Source organism: Dasypus novemcinctus, chromosome 5 (genome assembly GCF_030445035.2).
Source record: "Dasypus novemcinctus isolate mDasNov1 chromosome 5, mDasNov1.1.hap2, whole genome shotgun sequence".
Classification (NCBI taxonomy): domain Eukaryota; kingdom Metazoa; phylum Chordata; class Mammalia; order Cingulata; family Dasypodidae; genus Dasypus; species Dasypus novemcinctus.
This window is the reverse complement of record NC_080677.1, coordinates 12652596-12669692: the sequence shown is the minus strand read 5'-3', so window position 1 is coordinate 12669692 and position 17097 is coordinate 12652596.

Sequence of the window (17097 nt, the reverse complement as noted above, 5' to 3'; positions counted from 1 at the left end):
TGAAACTATTCCAAAAAATCAAAACAGAAAGAACATTGCTGAACTCCTTCTATGATGCCAACATTACCCTAGTACCAAAGGCAAACAAAGACACCACAAGAAAGGAAAATTACAGACCAATTTCTCTAATGAACCTAGTGCGGTCACCCCTCGGGCTGAAGTGTGGTTTGCTGGCCTGGCGGGGGAGCAGCCGCGGCAGGCCAAGCCGCTGCCCCCATAATAGGGTGGCTGGTCGGACTCACCGCCACCCCTGAAGGGAGCTCGGCATGGGTGCAGAGTGCCCTCGGGTCTCCCCTTCTCGGCAGCCATGCTTCCGCGGCTGCCCCTCCTCCCAGATGGCGCCACACGATGCCTGTGGGGCGGCACCCTTCTTCTTCTTTCTCCCTGTGCAGGCGCAGGGCGGAAAATTCCAGTCTGCCCTTTTCCCCTCCCCTGACAGCAGCAACAGCCAGGCGTGGGCCAAAAAATCCAGTCTGCCCTTTTCCCTCCCCCCGACAGCAGCAACAGCCGGGCGTGGGCGGGAAACTCAAGTCTGCCCTCCACCCCAGCAACAGCAGCCACCAATCACTAAACCCTGCCACTTCCCCCAGCAACAGCAACAGCCAATCCCTAATCACCACCCCTCCCTCGTCCAGTACCTCCCACTGACCTTTCGCCGGCAACCAATCAGAACAGGGCGTGGCTTTGAACAATCAGCCTTCCCCAGCCCCTATAAAACTGTTGCCTCTCCCTCAATAAAGTTGGACTTGCGTGTTTACCTTGTCTCCGCGGTAGTTCTTCTGCCGTGCGCCCTCCAGTCCTGAGAGCCCCCAACAAGGGCCTGGCCTCCCTTGTCCCCAGTTCGTCGCCTGCTTCTCCGGGCGACCCCTTCGTCGCTGGCTTTGCCGGGCGACCCCATCAGCCGAACCGTGCAACCCCTGTGAGACTGACCCCTCGTCTGCTGCTGGACCGACCCCTCGTCCCAAGTGGGACCGACACCTCGTCCCAAGCGGGACCGACCCCTCGTCCAAAGCTGGACTGACCCCTCGTCCGCAGCCAGACCCCACCTCTACTGACCGAGCAAGCCGCTGCAGTTGGCGCCCAACGTGGGGCCGAGCAACCCCACCACAGAGACGCTCCGAAGGTAAGGGCCCCTGGACCCTTCCCCCGCCCCAGCGTGGGGCCACTCCACCCGCCAGCAACTGGCGCCCAACGTGGGGCATGGCAACCCCACCACAGCCTCACTCCATAACCTGGCGGCTCCCCCCCCTCTCTTCTCACCGTGGGGCTTCTCTCGTGCAACATTGCTGCTACCTGAGCCTTGGCTACCTCATATGATCCACGGCGGTCTGGGAGAATCGCTGGATAGCTTTCTCCTTCCATGTCGGGGGCTTATACCGACCCGCTATGATTAAGAGGAGCCTTGGATTTCTCGGGAGCACGCGCTTGCACGTCTGAAGTAACCCTACCACAGCCCTATGCCCTCCTCTCTTCTCACCCCTATCTTTTCGCTCTGCATTGCTGCTCCTGAACCTTGGTGACCTCATATGATCCACGGCAGTCTGGGAGAATCGCTGGATGGCTTTCTCCTTCCATGTCAGGGGTTTATACCGACCCGCTATGATTAAGAGGCGCCAATAAAACTCTCAGGAGCGCGTGCCTGAGCACCTCCACCCCTGCCTTCACCTCTGCCTCCTCCCCTCTGTGCTTGCTCCCCTTTGCCTTGCTCCACTGCTCGTTGTTCCACCCTCCCCTCATCGGGGCCTTCTCTTGGCCCACGACCACCGTCAGAGTCCCATCGGCTCCGACCCCTCATCTCACCGCGCACCTCGGCTCCCATCGCCACGCTCTCAAGGTAAGGGCCCCTTTTCTTATCGGTTCCAAAAGGCCATTAGCAATGGGTAACATCCTATCTGCTAAGCAAGCCCCGCAAGTTTGGGCCCTCGCCGGTCTCCTAGACACTCACCGGTGTAAGATCTCTTTGAAACAGCTTCAAGTATATTGGGACCTTCTTCTCCCCTTTAATCCATGGCTTACCACGTGTCAGCTCTGGGACCCGGATACCTACATTCGCCTTATAGATAGGGTCACTTCTGCTGTGGAGCAGGAAGGTAAAAGATTCCCTCCTGGCTTATTACCGGCGCTTTTTACCCTCCGCTCCTGCCTTCAAGGCGCCCCTACCATCGATTCCTTCCGGCCGCACCACTGCCACTGCTGTGATTGTCAGGACGGCGACTTTAACAGGGACCCTGATTGGAATTCTGATACCGACTCCGATTTCGACTCTGAGTCGCTTGTTGAGCGCCTTAATAACGCGCTCGAAAATTGTCCCCCTAAACAGTGTAATCTAGCAGTGCCGAGCGCCGGTGAAGATGGTGAACTTCCGCCTTCTTCCTCACTCGAAAAGGGGAAGCATTCCCAAGATGGCGGACTTCCGCCTTCTTCCTCGCTTGAAAAGGGGAGGTCCCTTTACCCCTTCCTCCCCCCGGTGACTTCCTGCCTGAGTGGGCCAGAAGCTCCCTCCCCGTCATTTTACCCCTCCGCGCAGGGCGGCCCGTGGCCATCTTGTAGCCCACGGCCATTTTGTGGCCTGCCGCCATTTTGTAGTACCGCTGGGGACGGCCCGCAGCCATTTTGTAGCACCGCATGGGCAATGGCTCCTCTCGCGCCCTCCGCGCCAGCGGCCCCCCCCGGCTCCGCCTCCCCCGGGCGGCCCCCTCCATCCAATCCGTGGCAAGCTGCCGCATGCGCGGCCCCCTCTAGCCTATTTTTGGACCCGTATTCCTCCCCCGCCGGGGCACCTCCGCCTACCTCCCTGCCACCTCCTACCACCTGCTTTCCCCTTCCGCCCTACCTCCTCCCTCACTAATATTAAGCAGGGGCCAGAATAACCCTTTTCAAATTTTGTAGGCAAATCGTGCTGTTTTGTTTTGTTTCCATTCTAGTTCTGATTGGGCTTGCTCAACCAAGATAATAAAATTAGTACCAAGTTTTTATCAAGGTCTAAAGGAAGTTTCCAGTTTTGAATCAATAGTTTTCTCCAGAACTTCAAGTCTCAGTTTAATCTTACAGTAATAATCCAAAAATGTGTGTTAATAGTCTGTCTAAACTACAAAATGAAAACTTAACTACATTTATGCTGCTCAAGTTATTTTAACTGATTGCTGATAACTAATAAAAATGTTTCCAAGCACAAGCTTTCATATTACAGGCAACATGAAGTCCAGAAGAAATCTTGAAGGGTATAATCTATGATATGCTATATAAAAAAGGATTTAAAAGCAGCTATACCAAGAAAGTAAGAATTATGAGTCAACTGTAAATAAATTATATATTTCTGTTAATGTGTTGTAATTGTTCTGTGTTTGTCTGTCTGTCTGTTCAATGTCAACATATATTGTGATACCTCCGGATGGTAAATATAAATTACTAGAAATCTTTAAAAGAGCTCTATTCAAATGGCCAAAAATTAAATAAGTGCTTATATTAATACTTAAGTTTATTATATTAATACATAAGTTTAAATGTTAATAAGATATCTACAATTAAAAAAATTGTAAGTCTTAATTAACAAAATTAACTGTACGTCTTCATAAAAAGTTGTTCTTGCCTAGATTAAAATGAATAACTTATTTTTCTTCACAGGATAATATAAAGAATGTAAAACTTATATGAATATTAAAAAGGTTAAAAGTTTGTAAAAATGCTAACTGAAATGTAATAAGTTTTGCAAAAAGACGTATTTTGTCCTAAAGTAGGATGGCTAATTTTTCATAAACTCTTGAAACTTAATTTGCATGCGGCAAGTGTAAAAGGTATTGTGATAACTTTACGTAAGGGAATGTGTTCTGTAAAGATAAAATTTATCTTCAATAGTCTATATGGTTATAAATAATAATAAAAGGTTTAATAAAGCATTGTTTACATTAAGGTATTAAATGGCTAATTTCAAAAGGTCATTCTTAAATATATATATATAAAACTGAATTGATGATAATAATAATAAAAGGTAATTTTATAACAGGAAAGATTAACAGCAACCAAGCTCCCCTGCCAACTTGCTTTTAGGAAACGGTTTCTAATATTGCATGCTACTAAGTATTTAAAGAAAAGTTATTCTTAAGGAAACAGAAGATGATTTTGTCTTTGCAGCCATTGTCTATTTAGCAACACCCCTCGCTATCGGCCTAGCCACTGTTGCGCGGGACGATTGGAACCTTAAACAAAGACTCCTCCTCACTGTCATCTTCCTATCTATCGTTACTATATTTACGGCCCTCATTCTCCTTCGTTTATAAAGCAGTCTCCTACAAACCACAAAGCTTCTGTCTTAAACATACCATTCTCAGCCCTATCCTCTAAATGATCTTCTCACTTCCCCCACAGCCTTTAATACTTTATTTCTTCCTCATAACCTTTGCTTTCTTGATAATATTTTCCGCCATCTGTCTAGCCGCTACCGCCCCAGAAGATTGGAACCTCGGCCAACGAATTCTACTCTCCATCGCCTTTCTGTTTATTATCCTCTTTTATGCTTTACTCCTTATCTTCCTCCCATAATGACTTCACCAAGCCTCCTCTTGTCCAAAACCGTCACCCTTCTTTTCCTCACACTCCCCATTGCACTCACCAACCCCAGCCATCAGCCTTTTAATTGGACAGTAAGCCTCTGGCAGGAAAAAGTAATCCTCTCCTACAATGTCTTCGCTGCCAAGGAGAGATCAACTACCTGCAACGTGCTGTCATCCTGGACTTTTAACAGCACATGGACCTTATAGCCACCAAGATCAACGAGAATTGGACATTGGCCACCCTTGTTTGCAACGGCAAGATACCGCCCCCCAAATTGTACATTTATATCCCCGTCATACTCACCTCCCTCTTCAGCCCCGCTTCCCTCATTGCTTACTGCCTCTTGGGCCTCGGCTACTTGTTGCTGCTGCCATCCTGGCCCTTATTTGAAAAGAAGGGGGAAATGCGGTCACCCCTCGGGCTGAAGTGTGGTTTGCTGGCCTGGCGGGGGAGCAGCCGCGGCAGGCCAAGCCGCTGCCCCCATAATAGGGTGGCTGGTCGGACTCACCGCCACCCCTGAAGGGAGCTCGGCATGGGTGCAGAGTGCCCTCGGGTCTCCCCTTCTCGGCAGCCATGCTTCCGTGGCCGCCCCTCCTCCCAGATGGCGCCACATGATGCCTGTGGGGCGGCACCCTTCTTCTTCTTTCTCCCTGTGCAGGCGCAGGGCGGAAAATTCCAGTCTGCCCTTTTCCCCTCCCCTGACAGCAGCAACAGCCAGGCGTGGGCCAAAAAATCCAGTCTGCCCTTTTCCCTCCCCCCGACAGCAGCAACAGCCGGGCGTGGGCGGGAAACTCAAGTCTGCCCTCCACCCCAGCAACAGCAGCCACCAATCACTAAACCCTGCCACTTCCCCCAGCAACAGCAACAGCCAATCCCTAATCACCACCCCTCCCCCATCCAGTACCTCCCACTGACCTTTCGCCGGCAACCAATCAGAACAGGGCGTGGCTTTGAACAATCAGCCTTCCCCAGCCCCTATAAAACTGTTGCCTCTCCCTCAATAAAGTTGGACTTGCGTGTTTACCTTGTCTCCGCGGTAGTTCTTCTGCCGTGCGCCCTCCAGTCCTGAGAGCCCCCGACAAGGGCCTGGCCTCCCTTGTCCCCAGTTTGTTGCCTGCTTCTCCGGGCGACCCCTTCGTCGCCGGCTTTGCCGGGCGACCCCGTCAGCCGAACCGCGCAACCCCTGTGAGACCGACCCCTCGTCTGCTGCCGGACCGACCCCTCGTCCCAAGTGGGACTGACCCCTCGTCCCAAGCGGGACCGACCCCTCATCCAAAGCTGGACCGACCCCTTGTCCGCAGCCAGACCCCACCTCTACCGACCGAGCAAGCCGCCGCACCTAGACGCAAAAATACTTAACAAAATACTTGCTAATCATATTCAACAACACATTAAATGAATTATACACCACGACCAAGTGGGATTCATCCCAGGTATGCAAGGATGGTTCAACATAAGAAAATCAATCAACGTAATACACCATATAAACAGATTGAAGGAAAAAAAATCACAATTATATCTATAGATGCAGAAAAAGCATTTGACAAAATACAGCACCCTTTCTTGATAAAAACACTCCAAAAGATTGGAATACAAGGGAATTTTTTGAACATGATAAAGAGTATATATGAAAAACCTAAAGCCAACATTGTTTACAATGGAGAAATCCTAGAATCCTTCCCTCTAAACTCAGGAACAAGACAAGGATGCCCATTGTCTCCACTCCTATTTAACATTGTCTTAGAAGTACTTGCTTGAGCACTGAGACAAGAACCAGATATAAAAGGCATTCAAATTGGAAAGGAAGAAGTCAAAATTTCATTATTTGCAGATGACATGATCCTATACATAGAAAACCCTGAGAGATCTACAACAAAGCTTCTAGAACTCATAAATGAGTTCAGTAAAGTCACAGGTTATAAGATCAATGCGCAAAAATCAGTAGCATTTCTGTACACCAATAATGAGCAAGATCAGGAGGAAATCAAGAAACAAATACCATTCACAATAGTAAATAAAAAAATCAAATACTTAGGAATACATTTAACTAAAGAGGTAAAGAACTTATACACCAAGAACTATACAAGACTGTTCAAGGAAATAAAAAAAGACCTAAATAAATGGAAGAATATTCCTTGTTCATGGATAGGAAGACTGAATATTATTAAGATGTCTATCCTACCAAAACTGATCTACACATTCAATGCAATCCCAATAAAAATCAACACAGCCTTCTTTAAGGAACTAGAAAAACTAACTATGAAATTTATTTGGAAAGGAAAGAGACCCCGAATAGCCAAAGACATACTGAAAAAGAAAAACGAAATTGGAGGAATCACACTACCTGACTTCAAAACATACTACAAAGCTACGGTGGTGAAAACAGCATGGTATTGGCATAAGGAGAGACACACAGACCAATGGAATTGAATTGAAAGCTCTGATAGAGAACCTCACATATATAGTCACATAATATTCGATAAAGCCACCAAACCTTCTCAACTGGGAGAGAGTGGCCTATTCAATAAATGGTGTCTGGAGAACTGGATAGCCATATGTAGAAGAATGAAAGAGGATTACCATCTCACACCTTATACAAAGATCAACTCAAGATGGATCAAAGGCCTAAATATAAGAGCCAAGACCATAAAAACCTTAGAAAGCAGTGTAGGGAAACATCTACAGGACCTTGTAATAGGAAATGGATTCATGAATACCACACCAAAAGCACAAGCAGCAAAAGAACTAATAGATAAATGGGACTTCCTCAAAATTAAAGCCTTCTGCACCTCAAAGGAGTTTGTCAAGAAAGTAAAAAGGGAGCCCACACAGTGGGAGAAAATATTTGGCAACAATATATCTGATAAGAAACTTATAACTTGCATATATAAAAAACTCTTATATCTTGAAAATAAAAAGATAAACAACCCATTTAAAAAATGGGAAAAAGATTTAAACAGACACTTCTCCAAAGAAGAAATACAAATGGCTAAAAAGCACATGAAAAAATGCTCCAAATCTCTAGCTATCAGGGAAATGCAAATCAAAACCACAATGAGATACCATCTTACACCCATAAGATTGGCAGCTATGAAAAAAACAGAAGAATACAAATGCTGGAGAGGATGCGAAGAAAGGGGAACACTCATCCACTGCTGGTGGGAATGCAGAAGGATCCAACCATTCTGGAGGACAGTATGGCGGTTTCTCAAAAAACTAGCCATAGATTTGCCATATGACCCAGCAATACCACTGCTGGGTATATACCCAGCAGAACTGAAAACAAGGACACAAACCGATATATGTACACCAATGTTCATAGCAGCATTGTTCACTATCGCCAAAAGTTGGAATCAACCCAAATGCCCATCAACATATGAGTGGATCAATAAAATGTGGTATATACACACAATGGAATACTACTCAGCTGTAAGAACAAATACTACAAACACACGTGATAACATGGATGAATCTTGAGAACCTTATGTTGAGTGAAGCAACCCAGGCATTGAAGGACAAATACTACATGACCTCAATGATATGAAATAAGCAAGCTGCCTCAGAGAACAAGAAACTGAACGATAGGCTTACAGGAAATCGGGGGGTGGAAGAAGGATGTGAGCCGATGTCTGCAGGGGTGGAATTTATGATGAGCTGGTGGTAAGTATGAACACAAAGAAGAGATAAAATGGGGGCAAGAGGTTGCCTTTGGGAGGGGCTTTGCGGGTTTGAGGGTGGCTGGGGATGGGCGGATGGGTAATATTGCCCAAAAGTGGGGGGAGGGAGGGGTAGCATACAAACATAGGAGAGTGTCAGGTGTTGGTGGAGAGTAAAATGCCGAGAAAATCGTATCAAAATATAATTAAGAGGGTTACCTGTTTAGAATGCTCGGAGGGGATGGTCCGATGCAGGACGGGCTCCTGGGGAATGTCTGAATGCTCATTTTGCCAGAGTGGGTGGCACCATTGGGTAGAGACCCAAGTAGTGATAGTGGGGGTGGACCCACATCCTGGGGAGGACTAATGCCATCAAATAGAGGGAACTGTATCTCTCAAGAGAAAGAGTGGCTCCCAGGGCATTGGGGCAGTTGAGCAAGTTAGGTCCTGAACACTATTCCAACTATCTCTGGACGTGGCTCCTCGGGAAACGGAGGTTGGCTGTCACTGTGGGCACCAAGGTGGATGGGAAAATGGATGTTAAATGTGTGAAACCAAGGTAAATGGGGGATAAGAGAGGAGTTTCGCGAGAGTACACAAGGATGGATATAAAACATGTAATATTACACCATAACATATAGGAGACGATAGACTGATAATGTAAACCATAATGTAAAACATAGGATAACTAAAAAAATTAGAAAACTGTGTATCCTAAAGTATGCACCACAATGTAAGCACAGATGTCACCTTGTTTGAAAGCTATTGTCTTAGACTCTGTACATCACTTTAAGTAAATATGATGTGAATAGGGTGTAAGAGTATCGCTGTGGAAGGGAAAAGGTTTTGTGGTGGATGTGTGGGAGTGCTGTGTATTATATATATGAATTGCTGTGGTCTAGGGCTCTTGTTAAGAGAAGTTCAATAATTAGGGGGAAAAAAAAAGAAAAAGATAGGATGTAGAATTTTTTCCAAGTCAACACATAATTTATATCTAACCTTTAAACCCATCGCTATATGCCATTTTGCTCGTAAGGGATCCTGACATTATATTGGGCTTCAATTTTCAGGAAGTTCTGGGTCACAGAGTGGTTCAACAATGGCAATGGAGGAATACTGGTATAGGATACTATTGACAGGTGATATATGGCTGACAGGGAGCTATACAGGACATATGTCCAGGGTGCATGGTAATGTTTGCATATACTCATAGTGGCAACAATTAAAAACTACAGCTGGGGGGGTACTGGGTTCCTGGCTGGTGGTGCTCTGTCATGGTCCCTACGGGAGCAGTGACAGTCTCCCAGGTGCAGCGGCAAGGACCGGGAAGGAATGAGGGTCCAACAGTGAGCCCCTGACGCTAATGACTACGCTTGTGAGCTGATATGCCTGAAATAAGAACAAGGCCTAGAGCAGCATTGTGCCTGGGAATTTCCTCCTGACAGCCTTCATGTTACTCAAATGTGGCCAGTCTCGAAGCCAAACTCAGCATGTAAATGCAATGCCTTCCCCCCAGCGTGGGACATGACACCTGGGGATGAGCCTCCCTGGCACCAAGGGATCACTATCAACTACCAACTGATGATGCAACTGGAAAATGACCTTGAATGGAAGGTTCAATGCGGATCAGCAGAATATCCCTGTCTACATAAAATAACATGATTTTAAAATGCTGTTTGACCTAATGTAAGGGGGAAATGGAAAGGAGAAATGAGTTTATATGACTACGAGTCTCTAAAAGAGTCTGGAGGCTATCAGAAGGATTGCCCTTATGCACAACTGAGCAGAGTCTAAGAGACAGATAAGGTAGATACAACCACCAGGTATTGGTTCCTTTGAGGGCTAAAGAGACCCATGGGTGCTATGGTCATGGCAGATGGGGTTAACTGCCATGTCAGATGGCCCTTCTTTGGAGCTGGTGTTTATGCGTGATGAATCTGGACTCAGATGGGATCTCTCTTCATAAGACTTTCATGCTACTGTGCTGGAGTTGTAGTTGGTGTTGGGGTTTAAGATATATTTAGGGGATCTGAATCTCTGGACTGACAATGTGATAGCCAGGCCCTGAGCCTCAACAGACTCCAGCACCTACAATCTGATTTATTGGACTCACCTCACTCAGCTAAGATGGAGTTGAAGAAGGACAACCACCACACCATGGAGCCCAGAGTGCCTACAACTGAAAGCGGGAGGATTGCATCCAGTATCCATGTGGAATCTGAGCCTCCTCTTGACATAGAGGTGCAATGGACACAACCAATCCAATGTCCACATAGAAAAGGTGGTATTGGAGTGGGAAAAGTGGACATGGTGGCTAATGGGTATGGGGAATGGCAGGAAGAGACGAGATGTGGAGGCGTTTTGGGGCTTGGAGCTGCCATGGATGGTGCTTCAGGGGCAATCACCGGACATTGTAAATCCTCACAGGGCCCACTGGATAGAATGGGGGAGAGTATGGGCCATGATGTGGACCATTGACCATGAGGTGCAGAGGTGCCCAGAGATGTACTTACCAAATGCAATGGATGTGTCATGATGATGGGAATGAGTGTTGCTGGGGGGGGAGTGGTGGGGTGGGGGTGATGGGGTTGAATGGGTCCTCATATATATTTTTTTAATGTAATATTTTTACAAAATAAATTTTTAAAAAAAGTAAAAAAAAAACCAAAAAACAAAAAACTTTTATACTGATACCTATACAAAGCCCTGAAAGAAATTAAAGAGGACTTAAATGAATGGAAAAATGGAAATACATTTAATGGACTGGCATATTTAAGATGGTTAATGTGGCAATATTCCCCCCAATGATTGAGAGATACATTGTAATACCTATCAAAATCCCAGAGGCCATTTTTTTTTGTTTTTTCTTTCTTATTTAGTGCCATTTTTAAAAAAGAAATATAAAAACTGACTCTTAAAATCATATGGTATTAGGAGACCCTGAATAGTTAAAATGAAATTGTAAAAAAAAGAACAAAATTAGAGGAAAACCAATTTTCTATTTCAAAGCATACTACAAAACTACAGTAATAAAAATAGTGTGATAATGACATGAATGTAAGCATACAGACAAATGAAATAAAATTTATACTCCAGAAATAAACACAGGCACTTATGTCCCATTTATTTTCAACACGGCATCAAGATCTTTCACTCAGGAAAGAATGGTGACTTGACCACTAAACTGACAGGAAAACTGGAAACGGACATGCAAAGCATGAAGTTTGATCTTTAATCTTATAGTATTTACAAACAAGTTATTTAGAGAACTAAATGTGGTGGCAAACTATAACACTCTTACAAGAAAATATAGAGGTAAATCTTCATGACCCTGGATTTGGCAATTGAAGCTTAGATATGACATTAAAATCACTAGAAACAAAAGAAAAAAGAGATAAAATTCATAAAATTTAAAACATTTTATTCATCAAAGACCTTCCTAAGAAAATGGAAATGCAACCGACAGAATGGAGAAAATATCCCAAACCATATATCCGAGAAGAACCCAATATTCAGTCTACCTAAAAAAAACTCTTACAAATTAATAAAAATTGAAATAATCTAATTAAAAATTGACAAAGGATTGGTATATAAAGTTCTTCAAGGAATATATGCAAATGACCAAAAAGGACATGAAAAGATGCTCAACATCTTCAGTCAATATGGATATGCAAAGTAAAAAGCACAGTGAAAAACCACTTCACACCCACTAGGATGGTAATTTTTTAAGACCTAAAATGACTACTGGTAAAGATGTAGAGAAATGGTAACACTCATACACTCCTGGCTGGAATGTACAATGGTGCAACCACTGTGGAAAATATTAAGCAGTACTTCTATAAGTTTTACACAGAATTAGCAGATGATCCAGTATAATTAGGTGTGCTGATCTGTATTGTAGATATTTCCTTTATTATTTTTTTCATTTATAAATGATTTTTTGCCCCTAAATATTAATGCCCTTCTATACCTTTTCTCAAATGATGTTTTAGTATATTGTATATCTTTTAAATTCTTAAAGTAGGTGCTTACATCATTTAATTTATAGTTATTACTATACTTATTTCCCATGATATAAGCCCATATATTTATTCTGGGAATATTTAACTTTCTGACTATGGCAATTTTATATAATGTATTTGACTATTATTTTATAATGCAATTTAAAAATTTGTGCCAAGGGTTTTTAGAGTTTCTCACCTTAATTTTCAGGTTATAGATTATATTTCTATGTTGACAATTTTTTCTGGTTTTATTTCCTTTTAAATAGAGAATGTTGGCTATCATTTCAAATTTTTGAGGTTTACTTCTATCCTATTTTATGTATAATTCGTATGCGAGCTCCATGGGTTCTTTAATTCAGGATGAGCTATTTGTGTATATACATTTGGTGAATAGTTGTAAAACTCATTCTACTTTTGAGAAACAACTGGGAACTTTTATTGTTAAAACAAGTAAGCAATATAAACATAAAAGGTATTAAATAAGTTAAGTTGGACCAAATTGGAGTCCCTCATGCAAATTCCCATGTCAGCAAACCAAAGCTGATCTAAGTTCCTGTGTCTTGTAAGTGTGCCTCCCCCCAGAACCTAAAACCAAAGAGCAACCAATCATAACTTGCCAGCTCCTTTCTACTTCTGTAGATTAGTTCCTCTAAATCAAGGCCAATTCAAGTAAGGAAAACTTTCCTTACCAATCAATAAGATTATTTTCTTTACGACTACCTTGTTCTGTCTACATAAGCCTTGCTTTGGGTGGGATGTTGCCTAATTCATGAGTCAATAAAGATGTGAGATCCAAATAATTAATTTCCTGGGGATTCTCTGTTTCAGTTTTGGTGATGAAGGTCACTGCCAAGGACTCTGGAGATAAGACAGGAAAAAAAGCATCTGTTGAGCCCTTTGAGTTCTTTGTCCTCCCTACCATCTCCAAGATTCATGGGTGAGTCCCTCTCAGATCTGACCTCCATGCAGTTTGTTTTTGAGCTCTCTGATCTCACTAGTTCACAGTCCAATGGTTACTGGATAAATTGTATTGATGAGAAAACACAAATTTTGAGCCCAAATCCCTACCCTTATGAAGTCCACAGTTTCATTTTTGCTACTGCTGGTTTATCTGCTCCACACAGAAGGTAAGAAGGGAAATTATAAAGCTAGGATCCTCACACTCTTAAAATTTTGATTCTCCACCCCCTAGCACTCTGGGGTGTTCAAAAACTATGGGACGGAAGTTGTGCCTGTCTTAAAAAATAGCAAAATCTCACCAAAGACAACCTAGAATTTCAGTGTTCATTATCAGAAACATTCCAAAAAGAAAAAATTATTATTCTCAGAAATATGCTCCAGAAAGGGAGCTCCCAAACCAGATGAATGCAATGCCTATTTTAATTTGTATTCAGAGTATATTAAGAAATTGCAATTTTTTAATTTTTAATTTCATTTAAAAAAATTTTAAAAGGTACTTAGATTACATAAATGTTACATAAAAAATGTACAAGTTCAGTGCCTTGTCAGTGGGCCCTATTTTGGAATTTGTTCCCTGAGTATGATGGAGTTGGACTCAGATGTGACCTTTCTACACGTGTATCTTCTGTCACTTTTACTGAACCTGAGGTTGCCTCTGGGGTTAGTATATACTCAGGAGACTGGAATCTCTGGACTGGCCATGTGCCAGCTGGGACCTGCACCTCAGCAGAGTTGCAACTTCTACTCTCTGGTTCTCTGATCTTACCCAGGTCAGCTAACAGGGAGGTGAAGATGGCCAACTACCACCCCAGGGAACCGAGAGTGCCAACAACTACAAGCAGGAGAATTGCATCCACCAACCATGTGGGATTAAGCCCCCTTTCGATATAGAGGTGGAGTGGATATCACCATTCCAGAGTAAACAGGATGGAGGAATAAAATATGAATTAGAGTGGACTTACTGGTATTCTACTATAGAACTATTGACTAGTAATGGAAGAAATTGTAGCATGGATGTGGAGAAAGTGGCCACAGTAGTTGCTGAGAGCAGGGAGAGGGAAGAAGAGAGGTGATGTGTGGGCAACTTGGAGTTGTCCTAAATGATATTACAGGGACAGATGCTGGACATTATATATCCTGCCATAACCCACTGAATGGACTGGGGAAGAGTGTAAAGTGCAATGTAAACTATTATCCATGTGGTGCAGCAGTGCTCCAAAATGTATTCACCAAATGTAATGAATGCGCCACAATGATGAAAGAGGTTGTTGATGTGGGAGGAGTGAAGTGGGGTGGGGTGTGGGGTATATGGGAACCTCTTATATTTTTTAATGTAACATTTTTTTGTGATCTATGTATCTTCAAAAAGATAAAATTTTTTAAAATGTAGGGGATTCCTATATGCCCCACTCCCTACCCCTACCACAATTTCCCACAGGAACAACATTCTTCATTAGTGTGGTATATTTGTTACAATTAATGAACACACATTGGAGCACTGCCACTCAGTGTGGGTTATAGTTTACATTATAGTTTACCCTATCTCCCACACAATTTTGTAAGTTATGACTAGATATATATGGCCTGTATCTGTCATCGTGCTGTCATTTACGACAATTTCAATGACCTCCAAATTCCCCCATATTGCATCTATTTTTCCTTCTTCCTCCCCTCAGATCCTCCAGAGGCCACTGCCTCCTTATCAATGATAAAAGTTCTTCCATCACTAGAATAACAATAAATCTCTCATACAATAAGTATAAGTCTACTCTAGTCTATTGTTCATTCCCCAAATCTGAGGATTCAGGGATGGTGATGTCTACACTGCCTCTAATTGAGAGGGGGCTTAGATTCCATGGGGCAAATGGATGAGATATCTTGCTTGCACTTGTAGACTCCTTTCCTTGGGATGGTCACTGTGCATCATCATTTCCTTGTTGTCCTGCGTGAGTCCAGTGGACTGAAGAGTAGTTGTTGCAATTCTTTTGAGATCCAGGGCCTGACTGGCACATGGAAAGCCCAAAGATTTAAGTCTCTTAGACATAAGCCTATCAACTCTAGTACTACATATAGGTTCAAACAGAAAGGCAAAGAGCCATGCATGGTGTAGGGAAACCACAACTTGAGTCCAACTCTGTCACACTGGGGAGCATAAATTCCAAAGTAGGGCCCACTGGCAGGGTGCCCAACTCCTGAGCTGTCAGCCCTGCCTATAGTGTCCGGATGTCTCCAGAGCCCTCAGCAGTCCCACTACTTAAGGTAATATTTACTGTGGCAGTCAACAGGATCCTGAATAAGCATAACCTCTGGGATGACCTCCTGACTCACTTTGAAGTCTCTTAGCCATATAAACTCATTTGTCTTTCCCCTTTCCCCCTTTTGGTCAAAATGTTTTTCTAGTTGCATTGCTAGTTGGTGCTTGGTACTACTCCCTTAGTGTCAGGGAGGCTCATCCCCAGGAGACACATCTCATGCCAGGGGGAAGGTAATACATTTATGTGCTGAGTTTGGCTTAGTGAGAGGCCACATTTGAGCAATAAGGAGGCTCTTAGGAGGTAATTCTAGGCAATCTATAATACTAGGCTATTTCAATTTCAAAAGAAAAGGCTCATAATTAGTCATCAATATCAAGGGCCCATCAATGGTCCATCCTCCTTCACTAATCACTGCCCCTGTATGTGGGGATTCTTGCTGTCCCATTAGAGAATGTGGCATAATTCCCCAGGATAGGAATTCAATATTCAACAGATGAATGCATAAACAGTGTTATGTTCATATAATAAAATATGCAGCTATTAGAAGAAATGACGTAATAAAGCATATGAAAACATGGATGAACCTGAAAAACATTACGTTGAATGAAGCAAGCAAGACATAAAAGGACAAACACTATATGACTGCATTACTATGAACCAAATATATTGTGTAACATATTGTATGATTTAAAAAAAATTATAGGTATCAAACACTTAAGAAATGTATGTTTTTATTCAACTGTTTCTTTTTTAGCTTTTAAAATAATTTCAATTATTAAATGTACAAAATAAAAAATAATCACAAAAAATAGAGAAAATTGAGCAGTGTCTCAGGAATTTGAGACATAGCATGAAGTGAACAAACATACACCTTATGGGTGTCCCAGAAGAAGAGAAGGGAAAGGGCAGAAAGAATATTAGAGGAAATAATGGCTGAAAATTTCCCAACTCTTATGAAAGATATAATTATACATGTCCAAGAATCACAATGTACTCCAAACAGGAAACATTCAAATAGACCTACTCTGAAACACATCCTAATCAGAAAAGCAACAAGTGATTCATAACAAACCAGGAATCCTCAATAAGACTGACAGCTGATTTCTCATCAGAAACCATGGAGGCAAGAAGGCACTGGTAGGATTTATTTAATGTATGGAAAGGGAAAAACCCCAGCCCCAAATTCTTTATCTGGTAAAACTGTCCATCAGAAAGGAGAAAGAGTTTAAACTATTCACAGATAAACAGAAACTGAGAGAGTGTCAACACAAGGCCTACCTTACAAGAATAACTAAACATAGTTTTACAGGTTGAAATGAAAAGAGAGGAGTGACTGAGCAGTGTGAAGAAATGAAATTTCAGAGAATATGTATATAGATATACAGAAAAAGATATACAGAATATGTATATAGATATACAGATGTATATTCTTCCAAAATGTAGCACCAGTCCTCACATAGCCTTTTTCTTACTGGTACTTATGATGCATAACAGATGGGATGTGCTGTGCTGAACTGTGGGTTAGCTTGGCATATTAGCACGTAGAACCTGAGGGCTCTATTGTCCTCTCCATCTGGGCCCCATGGATGTCGGGGGCCCAGTCACACCTGTATGTCTTATCTAGGAGAGGGGTGTTTGGTCCATTGCTTACTGCCATCTCCTTCAGATCCC